Source organism: Cavia porcellus, unplaced genomic scaffold (assembly GCF_034190915.1).
Source record: "Cavia porcellus strain 051 isolate PalLab524CR breed Dunkin Hartley unplaced genomic scaffold, mCavPor4.1 scaffold_1, whole genome shotgun sequence".
In the NCBI taxonomy this organism is placed as follows: domain Eukaryota; kingdom Metazoa; phylum Chordata; class Mammalia; order Rodentia; family Caviidae; genus Cavia; species Cavia porcellus.
Window position 1 is genome coordinate 141,258,802 of NW_026947484.1, and position 12,492 is coordinate 141,271,293.

Below are 12,492 nucleotides of genomic sequence, written 5' to 3' on the forward strand. Positions count from 1 at the left end.
TTGTTCTGTTGTGTCTATTAGTGCACGTGCATTTTGTATTTCAATTTTTGACTTAGAGGATATGACTGCTAGAACTGGACACAAACTGGTATAATTTTTTTTTTCTTTCTTTGTAGAAAAGTAAAGTTTTGCTCTGTTTCTCTGGGCTTCATCTTTTTATTTGTAATATTTTGGACCCTTTGATCTCTAAAGCCCTTTTTGGTATGTTAGTCATTTTCCCAGGCTACCATTTGAGCTTCTGAACAGTGCTTCTGGTTTTTCTACCAATGTCATGTGTGCGTGTGTGTGTGTTTGTGTGTGTGTGTGTGTGTGTGTGTGTGTGTGTGTGTGTGTATCAAGCTAAGCGAATGGGGCTATGATCAATGTAAAGAATCAAAACATTGTATCAATCATGAAAAACTTTAAGTATTTTTAAATATAAGTTAGCTGATTGTTTCCCTTTTTACTCAACTTAAATATACTTTTGTTTTGTTTTGAGACAATATCTCACTATGTAGTTCAAACTGGGCTTGTAGTCACTATATAGTTCAGATTGGCCTTGAATTCATGATCATCCTTCTGCCTCAGTTTTCTGAGTGCTGGGGTTGCAGGTATGTGCCACTGTACTAGCTCCTATCCAATTTAAGTTTAGAGAACTTCTCCACCTTAATACCTTAATAGCGCTTGAATTCTCTCTCTTAAGGTTCCTGGTTAACCTTCCACTTTTCTCACACACACACACACACACACACACACACCTTTCCTATCACAATATTTCCTTCTCTTGCTGACTAATGCCTACGTAAACTACTTTATTATTTCCCTACCTAAGAAATTTAGTTAGTATAACTATCTTTTAGGGAAGAAAATATGTGATGTTCATCTTATTGGGCTTTTTTCTGTGTAGAGTGCTTTGCGTTTATCAGGCATTCAAAAAATAGTTGTTGAATTTTGCACTGAATTTCTGAGGATTCCCACATATCACATCCTTCAGACCTTCCCCCTGAGAAAGTTCTCTGGACTAACTCACTGCAGACTTTGCATTCCACAGTACTTTGTGCACATGGTTTGTATCACATTAACTTGCATAGTTATTTGTTCTATATATTCTTTTAGAGTATAAATTATGTACAAGAGAAAGTTACTCAGACTTGGAGTTAGAAAACTTGGTTCCATCTATGCCAATTTACTACTTGAGTGACTAAGAACAGTCATTCAACCTCCCTAGATTTCATTTTTTATCCATATTTTTAGATGGAAAGAAGTGAGGTTGAAATGCATTGAATGATACCTGTAGTCCTTTCTTATCTTAGAATTCTAATTTCTGACATGTTGCATTCCTTAATGAGATCTTAAACTTCCTAAAGACATAAAAATTTTCTTTGTTCACTGTTTAGAAGAGAAATCCTCTTGACATAGATAGTGCTTAATAAATTCTCCTTTGAAAAGTGACTATTCTTCCACCCCTTCCAGCAGAAAAGTTAAACCTGAGGGTGTTCTTACAGTCCACATCGTGCAGAGGCTCTCATGCCCACCCTGGGAAATGTCATGCTGGACTTGGACATCAGCTGCGGATACCAGCACTCTGTATTAGTTATGAATAGTGGCACACCTAACAGCTTTGCCTTCTAAAGTAAATGTGTTTATGGTTTGTGCCGCTTTTCTCAGTAAGATCATTTTCTTGCAAGTAATGAGAGCTGTGTGTGATATGGTTGAAATCCTGTCCCTGGACTGAGATGGAGAACTCACGTGATGCTGAGTGGGGCCCATTATCCCAACGGCACTCGCAGGAATGCTAAGTCTGGCAAATATTAACTCAGGAACCACCGCAGCAGTCAGGAGACAGCAGTCTGCCCACCTAAAACAAGATGTTATGCTTTCTCCGTTTGTCTCTAACTGGAACCTCCAACGTTTTCATTCATCTCAGACTAGAAGGCTTTTCCTCTTTTTTCCCCTTTTGCTTTTCCATTTGTTCTTTTATCCACTGTTCCTATCTCCACACAACAGCCTGAGCATCAAAGAACTGGAGTCTTCCCCAAGCCTCCAGGCACAGACCCATGCTGGCAGCTAGGTCTAGACTAGATGGCTAGGAAAGCAGCTCCAAACCATTCCTATGGGCTGAAACTCGCCCTGGAGGAAGAGAATGTTTCCATATGGAAGGAAAGGAGTGACGTATCAGATGGAAAAAAGTGAACACATATCTGAATGTATGTAAAGCAAACATTTGTAACTATAGGGGAGGAGTTGTGGTTTAGGTTAAAACCACAAAGGAAGTGAAGGACATTACCACTTTCCTCTTGTGGGTAGAAGATTCTCCTTTGGCTCATCTCATGGGCTCTGTGAGACGTCTTCCTCTAGGAAAATGTTCATTACTCCAACCCATCTAGAAAGGCATGGTGCACAGCGGTTTGTGGTCGTACAGAGTTTAAGTTTGATTTTTAGAACATAGCATATTATAAACCACCTTCATTTCTAAACCTGTTTCCCAAATGTGCTTCCCTTACCTTAAATAGAAAAGGAAAGAATTAAGGTTCCCTGGGAAATGGAGAAGGAAAAATCTTCTTTCCAAGTTACCTATGCAATTCCCTTGCTCTTAATTCTTCTTTGTTTTCCTGGTAGAAATCTTGTGACTATCTTGCCTTCACAAAGGAAATCATTAGTAGTTCTGGTTCTCTAAAGGCCATTTTTTATTAAGGATCTACTGTGTGCTGGGCAATTTTTTGCATTATTTTTTAGGAGACGGATTTCATTACTTCTCCTATTTTTATAGGTAAGAAAACGGAAACGAAACAATAATAGTCAATACGACTTTGAATGTTCTTCTCAGGGATGTTTGTTAGTAACACAGACCTGCCTTTTCAAAATCTGTCTTTTAAAATATTTCAGCTATTGGACTCACAAACTTGAAAGCCAGATTTTGAATGTAGCAAAATAATCCCAGACAAATTTTTTGATGTTTATAAGCCTTATGTGGTAGGTCTTGTCTGGTAAGACAATCGCTCAGGTAATAATCGCTCAGAAAAAGCTTTCCTTATGGCTTACTAGAATAAAAAAAAAAGCAACAGATGTACAAGTACAGCACATAGACTGGCATATAGTGACCTCTCCAGACTGATAGTCATACACTAGTTGTGTATAATTCAGGCTCTGGGACAAGCTGTTGTCCCCAATTCCTATTGCCCTCGCTTTGCAGGAAAAGCTACCTCAAGGCTTAATTGGTTGTTAACACTTGGAACAGAGAAATCATATCTCTTTGAACAATAAAACAAAAGAGTTAAGGATTAGTCATAGAATTCCATTTTTCCAAGGCTTGAAAGGAAAGAGATTTTTGTTTGTTTTTTGTTTTTTAGAAGGCAGGGGAATAGGAGGGTAAGAAAAAAAGACCTAGCTACATCTACAACTTAACTCTCTTGCTTCTGGATCTGTTCAGCGTAGGGCCAGTTGTAGATTCCAGATCTCAGCTGCTTTTGATCAGAAATTTTTTTTCTCCTATGGTGATTTTGCATGAATTTTAGACCCTGGAGACTTTCAGTTGCCAAGGTCTGTTTTTCATTGTAGTTTAGGATTTTACATGTAGGTTGCATTTGAAAAGATTTTCTGTATTTCTTTTCTGACTACTCTGTGAACTTCCAATTCTGGCTTTTTCCATTTATTTTAAATATAATATTTATACATATTTTCCCGATTATAACACTGATAAACAGGCATGGTAGAAAATCAGAATAAAACAAAAAAAATTTTAATAACCTATATACTCAGCATCCAGAGCACTATTCATACCTTACTGCATTTCCTTCTATCTGTTCTCTGTACACGCATACATATATTTCTAATCTGTAGAACTTGTATTTGCACATATGTCTGGTGAAACTGAAGTATGACTGTGTACATATCTCATTTCCTATTTTTATAAAATTTGTGTTATGGACTTTTTAACATGTCATAAAATACTTTTTGCAAAAGATTTATATCTATATAATAATTCATCATATGAATATACAAAAGGTTTAATGTACCATTTCCTTTCTGCCACATGTCTAGATGCTTCTTTGTGTAAGTTTCTCATTTCCTCTTGCCTTGTAAATTATTTTCAGAAAAAGAATTATTAGCGCAATTAAGACAAAGCAAATGAACTTTAAATTTTCTATTTAAAAAATGATTTATATCTGATTATTTTAGTTTTGTTGTTTTTGTTTTGTTTTTTTGAGATAAGATCTCACTATGTAGCTCAGGCTGGCTTTGAACTTACTATGTAGCCTAGGTTAGCCTCAGATTCATAGCCATCCTCCTGCCTCAGTGTCTTGAGTTCTGGGATTACAGGTGTGTATCATCATGTCAGACATGTACTTAGTTGTATTAATGCAGATAAACTGAGTATAACCCTTTAAAAGCCTCTTAATATGAATGCTAAACTGATTTCCAGAAATGTTGCTTTAATAGAGGACCTGGAAAGCTAAGACACAAGGCCAAATTTGTCCCGTGGCCTGTTTTTGTACTACCCATGAATTAAGAGTGGTTTTTACATGATTAGAGTTTGGAAAAAAAATCAAAAGAAAAATAGTATTTCATGACACATGCAGATTATGTGAAACTTAACATTTAACTGTTCATCAAAAAGGTAGATCATTCGTTGTCCATGGTTGCTTTTATCCTACAGTGAGTAGTCTCAGCAGAGACTATATGGTCAAACCCCAAAATATTTACTATCTGCCCTTTACAAAAATAAATCACTGGTTCTTGCTGTAGTGTGTAATCCTAGATGCTTCTTGTGTTTCCATTTGACCATACATATTAATGCTGAACATTGGAATGTTCCTATTTTTGTTAACTGAAGCAACAACAAATATTTACCAAGTGTTTCCTATGTGCCAAAATCTCATAAAAATATGATTTATTTCTGTTTCTTTGATTATTGGTTCTTTTTATAAATCAAGTGAATTTTTTCTCTTAATACTGTGTGAAATATTAAACTTCCACTCAGGTATTTACATCTTTCATATCTCTTTGTAAAAGGTTTATATACTAAAAATACTACTTTATTTTCATCTACAATTTGTTGAAAATACTTTGTTTCCATTATGTTGCCTACCTTTTAATTTTGATTTTTTTACATACGGAATTTTACACTTGTTTCAAATCAAATGTATTCAACTTTATATTTTTCCTTTGATTTTATTCTAAAAATATCTTACTTTGTCCCTCAAATTTAGATGTCATCACCTGTATTTTCTATTTATTTTAACTGATTTATTTTTTAATTTTTCTATTTAATCCTAATAGATGTTTTTATTATATAGTGTGAGATGAGGACTGTATGTTCTCATCCAAACACTAATACAATTACTGTATTATTATTTGTTGAATAATTCTTCTTTTTGCCACTTACTTGTATAGTCACCTTTACTGAACTCTTACGTATCTTGGGATGTGTCGCTGGGGTGGTCCAATTATCTTAAATGATATGTATGTGTGTAGGGGTGTGTGTGTTCATCTCTGATTCCTTGCAATATCTATTTTGTTGTTTCCTATTAGATCTACACAGAAAACAGATCCTGATTGGATTTTGAGGGTTATGTTTCTTCCTTTGTAATTGTAAATTTTGGTAGCACTACTTCTTCTCTTGGTCCTTATGTAGGAATGTAGGATAGAAGATTATTTCCTGAAAGTATATAAACAGTAAGGAACCTTCCTACCAAACAGGAGATAAAGGATAGAGCCAGGTTTTGCACATGTGTGAACCATGAACCATAGACCTCATTCATAAGTGCACTGAGTGATAAAGTCTTAAGCTTTGCAACCTTGGAGGTTGGAGGTTTTCTGGCCCAATAGCATCAACTGGCATAAAAAGAGCAAATCTCTGGAAGGGGTTCCCAGAAGAGCTGTTACATGATGCATCGCCCCTAACCTTCTGTTAACGGCTCACCCCAACCTGCCCTTGGTTCACAGTGGAGTCATTTCATTTACCAGGTGTGAAAATTGGATTTTACCACAGAGGAGGGGAGTTATTACCTATCAGGTCTGCTCTTTAGGGGAGCAGAGATTGTGATGGGATTTATTAAAAGAGATTTTCTATGCATGGAGCATATAATTGGCGACATGTTCCTTTAAAACTGGATTTGCAATCTTTGTCATTTTGGAAATCCATTTTTTTTTTTCAGTGTTGCTGTCTGACAGCCTTCTCCTTGTGTAGGTTGCACACATCCTATCTAGGAACTGAATATTTTATATGGCACCATTCTGCCAAGAGATGGACCCCAGAGGTGTGACAAAGAGTACAGCATAGGGGGGTGGTGAGAACTGCCTGTGGTTTGGGTGTTGATACTAATCACACATATAATACTAAGGACAGGATGAGAAAGTAATTTTCATGTTAATTGCTATATCGTCTGGGCCTCAGTTTGATGGAGGTATTAGGGTCACTTTGAGACCCTCTAATGAGAGAATTGTTGGAAATCAAGATTTTAGATTTAATTACCTGTTATTAGAGGCTATCTAGACAGTCTCAAAGTTAGTACATGGTTAACTACAACTGCTCTTAAAAAAAAAAGACACCTTGTTTACTATCATGCTGAAAGAGATGGCTGAATTTATTATTGTTTAGCATTTCTAGCACACTTTGTTCTTGCTGAGAGCTTTAAACTTATTTATGTATGTATATTGGTTGCTCTTTGCAGCACTCCCAAGAGATGAGTGGGTGATAAGTTTTATTATCGCCTGCTTTTCCAACAAAAAGAGCTCCTGGGAAGAGAAGGGACTTGCCTGGGTTGACAGCTCAGAGCTTTTGCCACCTTGTGAGGGAATTCACAACAAAATACTGATACAGTCAGCCCATGCTGCCTTCCTCTGATTGCACCCCTCATCTGCCTGGGCCTGCTCTATGTCCCATTAACCACAATGGGGTGCCTACTCAAAATAAAAACCATCACTTACTGGCTACTGTGCCAGCAGGATAAGTCTAAACACATCCCCTTCCTCCCAAAGTCATCTTATGCCTCTGCTTTTCCCATTGCCTAGCTCAGATACCAGAATCTGTTACTCAGCCTTCCCACCCACCTCAGTAGCCCAGTGAGCCTTGTAGTCTGCCACCTAATACCATTTACATTTTCTCCCCCAGTCCCTTTCCCTTTCCACTAACAAAAGGTAGGCCTCATTACTTCCCACTTAACCTACTGGAATACCCTTTAGCTAGGTTCCTCCCTTTCCATCCTAAACTCTTCTGTTCCCTAAATTTTCCTTAAGCCTAACCAGTAAAGATCCCTGTCCAGGGCCAGAGATTTAGCTCAATGGCCCAAGTGCCTACCTGGCAAGCACAAAGTTGTGAGTTCAATCCCGATACCAAAAAAAAAAAAAAAAAAAAAAAAGATTCCTGCCCTATAGGTTCATTTCCAGATTCTCACTCTGCACTCCATGCCCTGCTTCATTTTTAGTCTCCTCTCCTACTAGGCACCTAAACAATGTTATTGTGCATCCAGAGCACCTGTGGAGTAAGGCAAACCAGTGCTTGCCTGCTGAGGCTGTGTTTTAAAGTCTTCCTCCCCTCCCTGTCCCCTAAGCAGTTGACTTGCTTCCAGGTGATGCTGAACTCCGTCTGCTCTGGGCCTGTTACCCTGGCCAGGTTTTTAGGTCCCACTAAGCCCAAGTTCTCATCACAGCCCTGGCCAATGGTGCTATCTCCTCAGTCTGAAACTCACTATCTTCATTTCTACCTGTTGAGATTTTTTTTCATGCTTTAAGGCCCAGCTCAAATATCTCCTTGAAGCGTCTTATCAGTCCAGGTGGGTAGAGTGTAAACTCCTTAGTGTTAAAGTTAAGGTATCTTCACTGTATTGTCCAGTTTACAGTTCTTACACCATTCCCTGAGCTCCCAGCATTCTGAAATGCAACTTCTCTACAGGCTCTTCACACAGACCTCTCCAGGACTAGTGAGCTCCTGCTCTTTTTCTCTCTCCTACCCTTCCTAGCCTCCTAAACTGAGTCCTACTGGAAAAATTCAGCTCCTATGTCACTTTCTCCTTGGCACATTAATCACCACGTCTTTCTTGATTCTCCACAGGCACTAAGTCCCTGTTTCCAGTACTTCTCCAAACCTTTGTAGCCTGGGAGAGAAGCAAAGGACAGTACTGTATCTAACTTGTGTTCGCCTGTTTACCTCCAACCCTAGACTCTGAACTTGGCTAAGACTGTACTCTCAGGACTTGACACAGGGATATACCGGAAAGAATCCTTTCCTCCCCAGCCACCCTCTGCCTGAAACATCTTTACAGTTCTCTGGGATCCTTTCTCTTCCTCTGAGTCTTCTATACTTGTTTTGTGCCATGAATTATACTGCAAAACCCCTGAGCAAAGAAACCTTGCAAGATTTTGCTCCCTATTTCCATGCCTGGCTCTTCGGCGTTGGCTGCAGGTCACGACACATTTGTGTGACTGAAGTGTAGGATGTTGTGCTCAGCTAGCTGCTGAACAACCCATTTAAAGGGTTAACTAATAACAGTTGGAGAAGTTCTGCTCCTCTGGGGGTATTTGCATTTTAATGGGAATCTTAAAAACCCAAAGGAAATGTTCTCTAATGGTGGATTTCGGGATTTGTAGAGAGGCCTTTTTTTTGGTGGTAGTGGTGGTGGTGGTGGTGGTGGTGGTAGTAGATGGGAACTAGCAGCCTAGGGTCCTTTTTTTTTTTTTTTTTTTCCTATCATGGGCTTCCTAGGGCAGTCCAGTGAAACCTATGGACAGAATAATGATCTTTAAACATGTAAATACATAAGGCTACAAAAATAGTTATAGCAATCTTAACATTAAATGCATCCAATTTTCAGTACAGTAATATTTATACTTCTTTATTAAAGCATTAATAAAGTCTATCAGCTGGTCCAATTACTATTGTAATTTTGTCATAGTGATGACTACTAATGATATTTGGAATACCTATGATCCTATTGGTAAAAAAGCCATAGACTGTTCATACTACCTTGGGCTGTTAGATATATTCATATTTTAAGGAAAAGATAAATCTCAGTTAAACGTTTGTGAACGAAAGAACTGGGAATGTAGCTTAATGTGAAGGCTGTGGATTCAATCTTCAGTTCCATACAAAAATAAAGCTCCCTTTTCTTCATCTGAGCTCTAGTCTTAGTCTCCATCCTGGAACCAGATTTTAAAACACATTGCTTAGCTGAGTCCCCTAATCTAAGTGGTCCCAAATCCAGTGTTTTCCAGACCTTAGTCTGTCTTTCCTGTATTCTCCTCTCTCTAGTGGAGTTCCCAGATTCCCAGGTTTACTCTTTTACACAAGACATAAAAAAAGAGAAACAAAATGATGTTCAAACTGGGCATGGTGGCATACTCCTATAATCCAATCACTCTGGGAGACTGAGGCAGGAAGATCAAGTTCAAGTACAACTAGGCAGCTTAGTTAGTGACTTGCTAGGCTCCATCTTAAAGTACAAAATAACAAAGGTCTGGGATGAATTCAGTGTGGATATCCTGGGCTCAATCCCTAGTACTGTGGGCCTTATGGTGATGGTGGTGGGAAGGTGTTAGGGTCTCCTTTATCAATTAAGGCATTCAGATATCAGGTTTGGGGGGAAAAAAGACCTGGAAGAGGGTGGGGCCAGGAGGAATAGGGTTTACTCCAAATTCCAAAGCAAGGAAGCAGCTGCAGAGTTTCCCTGAGAGTATCTGTAGAATTCAGAAGTCAGTATTAGAGTTAAAGAGCCCTATTCCAGGATGATCCAGCATAATATCCATTTTGGTCATTAATGCCAACGTGAAATATCATTTCATTGCTCTTGAAGCACCACACTCCCAAATGCCAGTGTTTCTTCTAATTTTGGTAAAAGTGTGCAGTACTCTTATACAGGAAACATATTCAGTTTCTTCCTAGTTATATGTATTAGTCACTCAAAGAAAATTTTCTCCTAGACAGTTCCAGCCTATCATCTGAGAGGCATATACCCCTGCTGTCAATGAATGGGTACTTACAAGATACAAGTAAAATTGAATATTAGCTGTACATATGCATAACATATTAGCCTAGACAAATCATCATTCTATCCTCTAATTTTATGACATTTTCTTTTTTCTTTTACATACTTTTTCCTTTGGTGAGCTCAGTCTTATTGCTGAATAACATGTCACTGTGTAGATAAACTACATTTTAGTTATCTGTTCATCAGTTGATGGACACATAGGTTGTTTCCACTTTTTGGCTATTAGAAATAATGCTGCTATAAATTCATGGTGAGTCTGTGTATATATATATATATATATATATATATATATATATATATGTTTTTATTTCTCCTAAGTAGATAACTAGAAGTGCAGTTTCTAGATCATTCAGTAAATTGATGTTAAACTGTTGAAGAAACTTTTAAACTATTTTTAAAGTGCCTGCAGCATTTTATTTACACATACAGAAATATGTAAGAGTTATAATTTCTCTCTACTTTCACTATTTGGTAGGATCTACCTGTTCTTGTTGTTGTTTGTTTTTAATATCACCATCCTGTTTGTGGTATCTTACTGTTTACCAGATCTCCAGGTGAACCCCTTTTATTTCTGACCATGATGCCCCAAAGTTTCTAGTCAACTTAATGACTGGAAACAAAGCTTATGCTCTTCTTCCTTCCTCTTACGCTTACCGTGATACAAAAGTCAGCTGCCACCACCTTCCTTTCATCTAGCACTTGACATCGCTACTGCATTCCCCTTCCCTCTCTAAATCTGTATCATTTCACACCTAAATTTCTGCAGTCTTCTAGCTTGTTTACTGTATTCTCTCCTCAAATCTTCCTTCCTGGGACTGCAGAATAATGGTCAGAATAGTACCATGAAAAGGGCATGGGTAGATGTGGAGTCAGGAGTTGTGTAATAGTTGGGAATCACCACTCATTGACACATGATCTAAAACTAGTCCTGTCATTTGTCTGAGTCCACACCCTTCATTAAATCATTTAAGCTTTCTGATCTCCTGTTTCTTCATGTGCAAAATAAGTTACTAATAGAACCTATCTTATAGAGTTGTCCAAAATGATAGAACTTCTTATAAAGCTCTTAGCACAGTGCAGGTATAGGGAAAGCAATCATTCAGTGCTGGCTTGTACTATTTTGATGATTATCATGACGAATATTATTATTCATTATGGCAGAGCCACTCCTCAATCCTTCACATGGTTTTTATCAGGAGTAGGTATGGCTGTGAATTTGAAAATGCTTTGAAGAATACCATAAAAATTGCAATGGTAAGGGCTGGGGATTTAGCTCAGTGACCCAAGTACTTGCCTGGTAAGCCTGAGGTTGTGAGTTCAATCCCAGTATCAAATGGAAAAAAAAATTGCAATGGTGTTATTTTTTACAACGTTTTTCCCTTGCTCAAGGAGATAGTCAGTGAAAAACAGCACCAAGATGGCAGGCTTTGCCACTAGCCTAGCATTCAAGTCTAGATCCTATGCTTTTTGTATAGTTGTGAGCCTTGAACAAGTCATTAGTCTCTCCATTTTGATTTTCTCATCTGAGAAACCTGTCTCACAGATGGTGCTCAGTAAACTAGTTTTTTAATTTTTTAAGAAAGAATTCACAGTGTAGCCTTCTTACATATTTTCTCTAAATTATACTTTTTATAATTACTTATCTTATTTATCCAACTGTATTCCTCCCAAACTCTCTATGCACATGGAGGAGAGGCTACAATAGAGATTAAATTCTTTCACCTCAGAGGAACTTTGGTTTTAACCTCAGCTCTACTACTCTCTTGCTGATTGTGAGTCACTTATCTTGGATGTCACTTACCTTTTTAAATAAGAAAGGATTCTCAACTGCAAAACAGAAAGGACAATTCATAAACACACAGGGTTACTATGTGCATTAAATAAGGGACAGTCCTTAGAATAGTGTTTGTCATGAGGATATACTAATATCAAATAGCCAGGTGTGGTGGTATATGCCTGTAATCCTAGCATTTTGGAGGCTGAGCCAGGAGGATTGTTGCAAGTTCAAGACTAGCCTGGGCTATTAAGTGAGCTCAAAACCAGCCTAAACTGCATAGTGAGACTATGTTAAAAGACACACACACACGGCCGCTGTCATTATGATCTTTTAAAAAATTTTTTAAAATCTCCTTTGCCTTTGTTATTTCCTAATGCACTACCTACACATACACTGCTCCTTTTAGTGGTTTGGCTTGGCTCCCTATCTCTCCCTGCTGGATCATTCTTTCCTCTTGGTGAATCTACCTAGTCATATTCTTTGAGATCTGTTAAAAAATTTTTTTTTGCAGTGCTGAGACTGAACCCGGTGCCTTTACACAGAAGTATATTCTTCCCTGTGCCCCTTTTATTTCAGCTTTAAGATATGGTCTCATAAGTTACTAAGTTGCCCAGGATGAACACAAACTTTTGAGTCTTCTGCCTGGCCTTGCAGAGGATTCACAGGCATGTGCCACTGTGCTCAGCTCATTTCAACTTCTGACCCTTCATGAAATTATCACTCATCATTCCAGAGCATTGCTTTTTCTTT